We start from the raw sequence: 11,041 nt of genomic DNA on the forward strand, positions 1-11,041 counted from the left end.
GAGTGAGACATTAAGTTCTTTGTTTAACCATGACCAAAATTGAAATGGTATGGTGTTGTGATGTATTCGGCCATGGTATATCCATAAGTATGATTTATGCTTATTGCATGGTAGGTAAGATTTGTGTTTTGGATTTATGTTCATGTTTAGTTATAATCAACTTTGAGATTCGGCTCTTGCACATATATATATATGTTTGCACATGACGTATTGGTATGACATATACAATATCTCAAGGTATATATTTACATATGATGGTGTTTCGGTTATGGAGTACATGATGGATGCGTATTGAGTTATAATATGTAATGCATTAGTTAGTAAAAGGTATGCCATTTGTGTGTGGTATTGAGTATATAATTGGCCTCAACATAGACATGCATAATCGGCCACATGAATGAGTACATAGGTTGATGTGTTGTTCGGCCATAGGTAAGCATATTGAAGGCTTTATCTTGACTTAGAAAATTCGGCTAAGGAGAGTATTAACTAATGTGTTGAGTTTGATTCATGATTCCGTACATATGTGACTTTAATGTCTAATGGATATATGTGGGCCAAGTACCTTGAGTTCCTCTTTTCGATGCTCAAATGATTAAATCAATTTATTTGTTAAATTAAGCTCAAGAGCAAAGGGGAACTAAATCCGATAAAGGGAAGGAAAAAGTGGTCGAATAGCCATCGGAATCGTTCGTCAACATCCGAGGTAAGTTTTCGAGTAATGGGACTTAAATTATGATTCGATTAGATTATGTCTTAAGTAAATCAAAATCATGCTCTTGTATGTGGCTATTGAGCCGAAATTGTAAATGTGATAAGTGTCTTGTGTTTGAGCTTTGGTAATGAAAATGAAATATGAATGTGTCATGATTTATTGATATATGTGCATGGTTACTCGAATGATATCCGGGCTAAGTCCCGAAGGCTTTTGTGCTAAGCGACTATATCCGGGCTAAGTCCTGAAGGCTTTTGTGCTAAGCGACTGCATCCGGACTAAGATCCGAAGGCATTTGTGCTAGCGACTATATCCGGGCTAAGTCCCGAAGGCATTTATGCTAGTGACCATATCCGGGTTAAGACCCGAAGGCCTTGTGCGAGTGGTTATATCCGGCTAAACCCCGAAGATGCTTGATTTGGGAACGAGCGATCTTGCTGTAAAAATTTAAATTAATACGCTCGTAAAATCCCAGCGATGAGGTATGTTTCGTGTGTGCTTTGAATTAGTTGATCCCTTACAAATCTGTATTCGCTCAGTCGATAAATGAGCTACTGGCCTTTGGCTAAGTTGATCTTTTGTGTATGAACATAAGGGTTGGTAATGTGAAGTAAGTATGATATTGAGAATTTGTGCATATGAAATTATCCGTTTAGCTATATGAATGCTATACTTTTGTTGTGCTGGAATCCCTTACTCAAAACTTACTAAGCATAAATTGCTTACTCCGTTTCTTTGTTTCTCTGTTTTATAGATTTTGGCTCGTCAGCTATCGGACTCGGGATTTTTGGAAGTCGAAGTCTCCCACACTATCAAAGCCCCCTTTTGGTACAATTTTGGTTGAACTTTGAAATGGCATGTATAGGACTACCCTTCTTGTTGTTGGTCATGTACCCATGGATTTTGTGTAAATTTGGATAGCCATGCGAAAATGGCTTATATACGTTTTTAGCATAGTACTATAATCGTTTTGTATGTTGATCACTAAGAGGTATGGAAATGTTTGGAAACGATTAGCCATTGGAATGTTTAATCATGATTATACTTTGTGCTATGTATGCAAAAAAAAAAGGGGCTAATTGAATCATGGAAACTATGAAATAGGTAAAGTCTACCTTAAAGGCAGATGCTGACAGCAGCAGCGATGTGGATGTGAAAAATCACTAAAAATAGTAGGAATGGAATTAAATAGTGAATAAATTATGTAAATGAACCTTGATGAATCTACTTTCATATGGAAGAAACGAAAAGGTCATATGAGTTGTATGTTAAGAGATATTTAGGTTTTCGTGAAACAGGGCCAGAACGGTTTCTGGATTCCCTGTTCCAACTTTTGAAATTCATTATAAATTAACCAGAGATAATTAAGAGTCATGCCATATATTTATAGATTCTTCTTTGAGTCTAGTTTCTATAGAAACAAACGGCAGCAGTATTGAAGCCCTGTACAGGGAGATATCCAAGTTGTAATGCGCGAAGGTCAGTGTAGTTGATCCCTGTAACATCGGAGAATTTAACTAATAAACTGTACTAATTGGCCCAACCAAAAATTATAGAAAACAAATTGTAGATGCATATATGAGTCTAGTTTCAGGGAAAAATCACGAAACTGATTTTCGAGTTGTGGAACTCAAGATATGATTTTTAAGGTGACAGCGACACAGTTAGCCAGCTGTCTGGAAATTTTTAAAATGAACTGTGCAAGTAAATGAACTAAGTCGGTCAGCATCTCGTGTTCGACTCCGGCAACGGTCTCAGGCACGGGGTGTTACAGGTGCTATATTTTGGAATGTAGGGATGGGTGGCTCGATTTTATCCCCACATAGAGTGTAGGGCTGGACGGAGTGGAGTGTAGAGCATGGATTGGTAGGACTTCTGATTGCATTTCTATTACTGTTACTATAATAGGCTAAGGTCGACACTGCTACTGATACTCTATCAGGCTTAGGCCCTAACTGTTACTAGACTGTTACTGAAACGGGCTTAAGCCCAGACTGTATTTTCCTATTGTATGACTGATTGTTTGTTTAATAGGGGATTACACACTGAGTTTACGTAAACTCACCCTTCTGCTTCTCTGCGTAGGTAATCCTTAGGCGGGACGGTGCTACGAAGGACTTGACGGTGGCCACACAATCGCACTTGTTTTCACTTTTTAACTTCAATTTTATAAGTAATTTAGTTTGGGGTATTTGTTATGTAATAATGCCTTTTTAAAGTTTTACTTTTGATTTGGGTTTTATTTATCTTGGACCATCTCTGTTAGAAGTAGGTCACAGTTTTTCAAAAGATTAAATGCTTTCAAAACATCACGCCTTTGCAACATACTTTCAAAGCTGCTGCAAGCAAACATTGTTTTTAAAGTGCAATAACAATCTATAGTGATTAAAATTTTTGCTAAACCACTTGAGTTTTTAACTACAAATTAATAGTACAGATTTTGCAGCAGAACGATGCTTTTCAAATCACACTTCAATGTGGCATCACAGATTCGATCATAACGTCTAGGTCGGGTTTAGGGTGCTACAAATACAATAGCTGCCAATTCCAAATCATGCATCGGATAGTTCTTTTCGTGCGGCTTTAACTGTCTCAAGGCATATGCTATAACTTTACCTTCCTGCATCAAAACATAGCCCAAACAATTCAAAGTTGCATCACTAGAGATTATGAATTCTTTACCCGATACTGGCTGAACTAACACTGGAGCTTCAGTCAACAAAGCTTTCAATTGATCAAAACTTTTTTGGCACTTTTCTGACCATTCGAACATAACATCTTTCTGAAGTAATCTCGTCATCGGGTTTGCAATCATTGAGAAACGTTTTACAAATCGTCTATAATATCCAGCAAGTCCCAAAAAACTTTGGGCTTTAGAAAAATTTCTCGGAGGTTTCCAATCTAGTATTGTTGAAATTTTACTCGGATCAACCCGAATACCCGATGCTGATACAACATTTCCCAAGAAACCAACTTCACGCAACCAGAACTCGCATTTACTGATCTTCGCATACAAATGTTTATCACACAAAGTCTGTAGCACAATTCTCAAATGTCCGGCATGCTCAGATTCATTAAAGGAATATATCAAAATGTCATCTATAAACACAACCACAAATCGATCCAAATATTGTCTGAAGATTTGATTCATTAAATCCATAAAAGCAGCAAGTGCATTAGTAAGTCTGAAAGGCATAACCAGAAACTCATAGTGTCCGTTCCTCGTTCAGAAAGTAGTTTTCGACACATCGGAATCTTTAACTCACAACTGATAATAACCCGATGTCAAGTCTATCTTTGAAAACACTGTAGCCCCTTTCAAATGATCGAACTAGTCCTCTATTCGTGGCAAAGGATATTTATTATTTATAGTCACCTTATTGAGCTGTTGGTAGTCGATGCACATTCTCATAGTTCTATATTTCTTTTTCACAAACAAAATCGGTGCACCACATGGAGAGAAACTCAATCGCGAAAAGCCTCTATCAGTCAATTCTTACAACTGAGCTTTCAACTCCTTTAATTCAATCGGTGCCATTTTGTATGGAGCTATCGAAATTGGAGTTGTCCCTGACACTAGCTCAATGCCAAACTCTACTTCTCGAATCGGTGGCAGACCTGGTAATTCTTCAGGAAACACATCTGGATACTCACACATAACTGGTACTAATTCAATCGTCTTTTCGGTCACTTTAGAGTCGAGCACATAGGAAAAGTAAGCTTTACAACCCTTTCTCACATATTTCCGAGCTAACATCGAAGGTATCACTACCAGTAAACCATTCAAATCATTAGAATTAATCCGAATAATCCCATCATTCTGGCATCACAAATCAATAATCTTCCGTTTGCAGTTCACAATAGCATCATGCAATGTTAGCTAATCCATACCTAGAGTTATATCAAACTCGTCGAATGGCAACAACATTAAATCAGCCAGAAAACATGAATCTCAAATCATCAGCGGATAATTCTTACATATTTTATCAACAAGCAAAGTCTTACTGGATACTAAAGTTTCACATATATAAGAATGAGTCGATTTAGGATCAATCAATGCAACAACACTAGTGTCATAGAGAGTGAAAGTACCAGAAATCACATCTGGAGACGAAGCTTCTTCACGAGCATAGATAGCATAAGCTCTGGTAGGTGTGTGAGCCTCAGATCTAACAGCTGTATCTTTAGATCCCTCTGACTGCCACTCATATTACCCGTATTTTGGGGTGGTCTACCTCAATCTGTCGTGTTACTCGGCCTCGTATTCTGTTTCATGTCTTGCTCAACCAACTCAAGGCATTCACGAATGAAGTGCTCCATCGATCCATATTTAAAACAATCCTGATCATTCAATCTACAACTTTCGGGATGTCATTTACCACAATATTTGCACTCAAGTTGGTTCGGTCGGATGTTATCAACACTAGCTACTGAGGTAGCTCTTGAACTCATAGGTAGTCTATCTCGATCACGTCTAGAATAGCCCACAGTAGCCTTTGAACGGCTAAAGTCATCTCGAAATTTCTTTGATGCCGACTGAAATGTTTTACCCGATGATCTTTTTCATGAATCCTCTAGCTTCAAAGTCAGCTTTTCTTTCCTCTTTCTCGAGCTCTTCGGCTTTTCATGCTTGCTCGACTAGTACAATGAACTCTTTTATTTAAAGTATCCTGACTAACAGCTTAATGTCTTCATTCAACCCATCTTCAAATCTTTTACACATTATAGCTTTAGTCGAAACACATTCCCGAGCATGTCTACTGAGTCTTACAAATTCCTGTTCATATTCTGTTATGGTCATACGATCCTATTTCAACTCGAGGAATTCTATGTGTTTTTGATCAATGAATCTCTAATTGATGTATTTCTTACGGAATTCAGTTTGAAAGAACTCCCAGGTCACTCGTTCTTTCGGAACTACTAATATCAATGTATTCCACCAATGATACGTAGAATCTCGAAGTAATGATACAACACATTTTATACACTTGTTAAGGGCATAGAATAGCTCCTCAAAAACACGAATAGTATTATCAAGCCAGAATTCAACTTGCTCAGCAGCATCATCAACAATGGCTCTGAATTCTTCAGCTCTATGTTTTCTAATTTTATCAACAAATGGCTTATTTAATCTCATCGGATCAATAACTTGAGGTGCCATGGGTATCTAAGGAGGATTAGGCAGGGGTGGGCATTGTTGAATAGCCGGATTTGTCCAGATATACTGTGTGAACCCTTCGTTCATCATCTGGAAGAAGGCTTGTTTAGCCTCTCCCTCGTGGCTACTCAGAATTGGCCTAGAATCAGCCGACGCTGCCCCTTGAGCAGGAGCGGGCGCATTACTTTCCACGTCAACAACTACGACTCAATCGGGATCCATTTCCTATACGAAAACACATTTTAATTGTCAGGAATCATCACATTATCGCAATTTATAAATATGGCATGTATAACTAGACTCATACGTGTTACATTAGTCATAGAATCGACTAAATCGTAACTCTAATACCAATCAAATGTAACACCCCTAACCCGTATCCGTTGCTGGAGTAGGGTTACAAGGCATTACCTGACATATTACAACTCAAACATACACTCATTACATTCTATACTTTGTAATTCATCCACAATAAAACATTTATTTCAACTAGTAAATTTTGAAACTTTAATACAATTTCAAATTCTATCATCTAATACTTACTTATAATACATATACAAACTATGCTTCAAAATTCAACCATATTAATATCATCTAAATAACACATATTTGAATTAATTAATGTGCAACAAAGCCATGTTACATGTACTTAATACATATAAATGTTCCAAACACATAACTATAATATTAATGGCACTTGTATACTTAAAACACATTCCATCATATATCATTTTCATAACTTCAGCACAAGCACATAGCAAATCCATTTGAACCATATTATATTAATTGTTATGCAATCACATGTGCGACTTTAGTAACATTACAACATGGCCGAACATACTATTGATGCATATATATATATAGTGCGCATTTTACCCTAAAAGCAAAAGCCACATTTAATATTTGAACACAAATAACATTCCAATGTACACCTAATTCACATATATGTTAATATACCTAAACTTCATATTTCATTCTATTAACTAATCATCATTTCAAAGTTCAAACACACTTAACAAATCCAATCCTTACTTATTCGGCTATTAAGGTTAGCCACATATATAGTACAAATTATGCTATTCAACTACAAGCTTAAATAAACCATTTTCTAATCATAACAAAGTTGATCATTTCACAACCATTGACTTTATAGGCATAATTTATTAACTAAACCTATTACTACCCGAATGTAATATTGCATTTAATTCACTTATTAACAAGTCATATAACCAATACAACATGTTTATAATATAATCATGAAATCAAACCAATTCATTCTAATTTATATGTACAAATGTTGAATCAAATCATGTTAATTACATATACTATGCATTATACCAAAATATAACACAAGACCAACTTGCTTCTTATCAATTCGGCTAGTAAAATTTACCACAAGAATCATATAAATTCTATATACATTGTAATAAACCAATACGTCACTTATAAAGCTGATATATATAAACATCATATTGAACATTTCTTATTGCTATATGATCAAACACCACAACATATATGTCATATATTAAGTTTATCACCATGACTAATTTATAGGTCATTCAAATTAATACTCGACTAAAACATATAACCAAATCACCATTCAAACATTTCATGGAATATACTTACCAAAATATACTTATACCATGTCAAATTACTAAATCATCAACTAACCTAGTAATCAAATCGAACCATATAGCCAAATACCACACATATATACACCATAAAATATACTTTATCAACAAGCCTATGCCATAACCGAATGCATATAAGCATTAATATCAAGATTAAGTCATTTTCGCATGGCTAAATATATACACATTCAAAATAAACTAACACAAAGGCGAGCCTATACATGCCATAAGTTCATTGTAACACCCCTAACCTATATCCATCGCCGGATTAGGGTTACGAGATATTATCAATCAAAAACACAATTTCAAACGATCACATACTCACACTTGTATTAACTTTTAAAAAAAATAATTTCAATAGCCAATTTTATTACTAATACTACAGAGCTGAATGTACTTTTAATTCAAACACATAATACATGCAGATGTACAGATTTCATAACACCTTAGTCTTATACTGTAACCACACACAATTAGATTACGCAAAGTGTAATACTTATTATCATTTGATAAAATCAAAGGAAATTTGGCATCCATTTTATTTTAAGTTAAACATTTATTCATCACATAAAACACATATAATTATTATAATTTATTGTTGCACATGCCTTTACTCACCTAGTCATCCTTCTATGCATTTAGCCAAGACAAGTTCGTTCTTAACTATTACTCATTCACGTTTCAAATCAATTAACTTACAATTCTATATACTACAATTGTTTAATTCAATATACATATATATAACAAAATATTCTAACATTTAACATGCTATAGTTGATTATAACATACTATAACCACCTATGTTAACCATATTTACCGAATTACATAATAAAATAAATTAATGATTCCATATAACATACCCAACTTGTCACTATTGGATAAAACATTAATTATCTATTACAACCAATTTAAACAGCTTAAACTCATCCAAAACAAAAACATGGTGCATAACTCAACTAGTTAATCGAAATTAATTATTTACTAAAGAAGATTATTTCTATAATTCGAAACATTTCCCACATATAGACATATGCAGGATGTAAACATTTCATACTATGTATCAAATTTATTAAGTCAATTCATCATATCAATAAACATTTAAACAAGCAATTATCAAATTACAATTGATTATAACTATCTCACATAATTTCGTTTTATAACCGAAGTTTCATATACATTATGGTAATAATCTTCAAACTAACTTATAATAAAATGTATTCATAGGGTAAGGCATTATACCCAAATAGACATCTAATCAAAACATACACCTTCTATGTAATGTAATAACCTTACCAAAACAAACTCATATCATGTTCGAATTTCGCCAACAACCTGTTACGCCATGTCATATATAACATATTATCCTAATACAACCACACATCCACATATATTTTACTTTATGCTTACCATAGCTGAATCAAACTTATACTTACCAAATTATTTACCATTTCCAAAACCTAAACACCTAGCATGAACATCATTTAGTCATAGTTCTTATTTCATAATCAAAATAAACACAAACCAAATAAATATAACTGAATTCAAACATAAAGATCAAAGCCATTCGCATGGTCAATTTATACAAAACCAAAATCCATCATTTCAAACACATTTCAGCCTATACATGCCATAATTCAAGTTGACTTATAAATGTACCAAAATAGTTGATAGTGTTGAGCTTTGCTGACGATCCCCGAGCTTGTAACTTGTTCCAAATCTATAAAACAGGGTAGATAGTACACACAGAGTAAGCTAACTTAGCTTAGTAAGTCATAAGCAAATAACAACTAAATATAATAATCGACTCATATTAACTAAACAAAATGCATTAACATTCCCATGCTTGACCTCAACTTACGAATTCTATAAATAATGCATTTCTCGTAGACTATTATCCACCTAAGCGAAGACACACATAACCATTTAACACATTATAAATCAACTTCTAAACTAATTAGTCATAAAAAACCATACATCCATTTACTCTTTTATGCAACTTAAGAATCATCAATGACATCTCATGTAAATTAATACCTATGTGGCTGAATATACCAAATCATATATGCATAAATTAAGTAACATTTCAATGATACACAAATTATTCATTCACAAGCGAACACACATACCAATACATATGATTCTTCATTTGCATTGTACATGATTTACAACAAATATCCATAGTACTTTCTTACCTTATTCAAGTAGATATCAAGTTAATTCATACCTGGCCATTTAGCTCATATTACACATCGTGCACGATTTACCTTTATCCGATGAACCATTCGGAACTGGATAGGACACTCAGATAATCACATAAATATACAATGCCAACGTCCCAGACGTGGTCTTACATGTAGCCACATATCGATGCCACGGTCCCAAACAGGGTCTTACTCATAAACACACATATCGGAATCACAAATCGATGCCATGGTCTTACTCGCTCACATATATCAAAATCCTATGTCATGACATATGTATCCTAGCTATCCTAAGTTTATACGGGGCTTTCAGACGTCATAACTCGGTCGAAACCAATTCGGAAATGTGATAGCTAAGCTTATCATATTCGGCCATAGCTTATATATGTTCATACATTTCATAACAGCATATAATATTTACATTTAACTACAATTTAACACATCTATTTTCTTATAAACTTACCTTGGACGTTGTAAAATGGGACGGGGCTGCTAATCGACACTTTCGTTTTTCCCCGGTCAAATCCGATTTCTTTGGTTCTTGATCTAAACATATTCAAATTAAGCTCATTCAACATTTTTCATTCATTAGTCCAAAACACATAAATAGGAAATTATCATTTTACCCCTGACATTTACAATTTTACATTTTAGTCCCTATTGCACAAAACACAAATACACAAAATTTCCAAATACCCATGTTTGGCCGATCTTATCCATTACATACAATCATATATTTATTTATTTCACATTTTAGTCCCTCAATTATATTTTTGCAATTTAGCCAATATCAAAATCATCAAACAATATAAAATTTAATCTAAAACATATCTTTCATTATCATCATCAACAACAAAACAGAAGCTATCAACATGGCATAACTAAATATTCATCAAAATCAAAAATTAAGCATGGGTTAGAGTATTCGAAGAACGATCTCAAAACATAAAATTATCAAAAACCAGCTAGAACTTACCTTGAATCAAGCTTGAAAGTGCCAAACCTAAGTTCTTTCTTTTCTTTCTTGTTAGTTTCAGCATGGCTATAAATGAACACCTATTTTTAATATCATATATATATCATATATATTAACTTATCATTATTTTACCTTTTAACCTTAGTTTAAAACTTATATTATCACATTTAATGTCCTTAGTTGTCCACTACACTTAATATTGGGCTTATTGCAACTTAAGGCTTCCATTAAAAGCCAAGTGTAATCAGCCCTTTTAGAATAACCACTGAATTTCATTTTACGACTAAGTCTATTAATCGGACCCTAAACAAAAAAATAAATTTCACACAATAAATTCACACAAAATAACACATTTAAATA

Source organism: Gossypium hirsutum, chromosome A08 (genome assembly GCF_007990345.1).
Source record: "Gossypium hirsutum isolate 1008001.06 chromosome A08, Gossypium_hirsutum_v2.1, whole genome shotgun sequence".
Classification (NCBI taxonomy): Eukaryota; Viridiplantae; Streptophyta; class Magnoliopsida; order Malvales; family Malvaceae; genus Gossypium; species Gossypium hirsutum.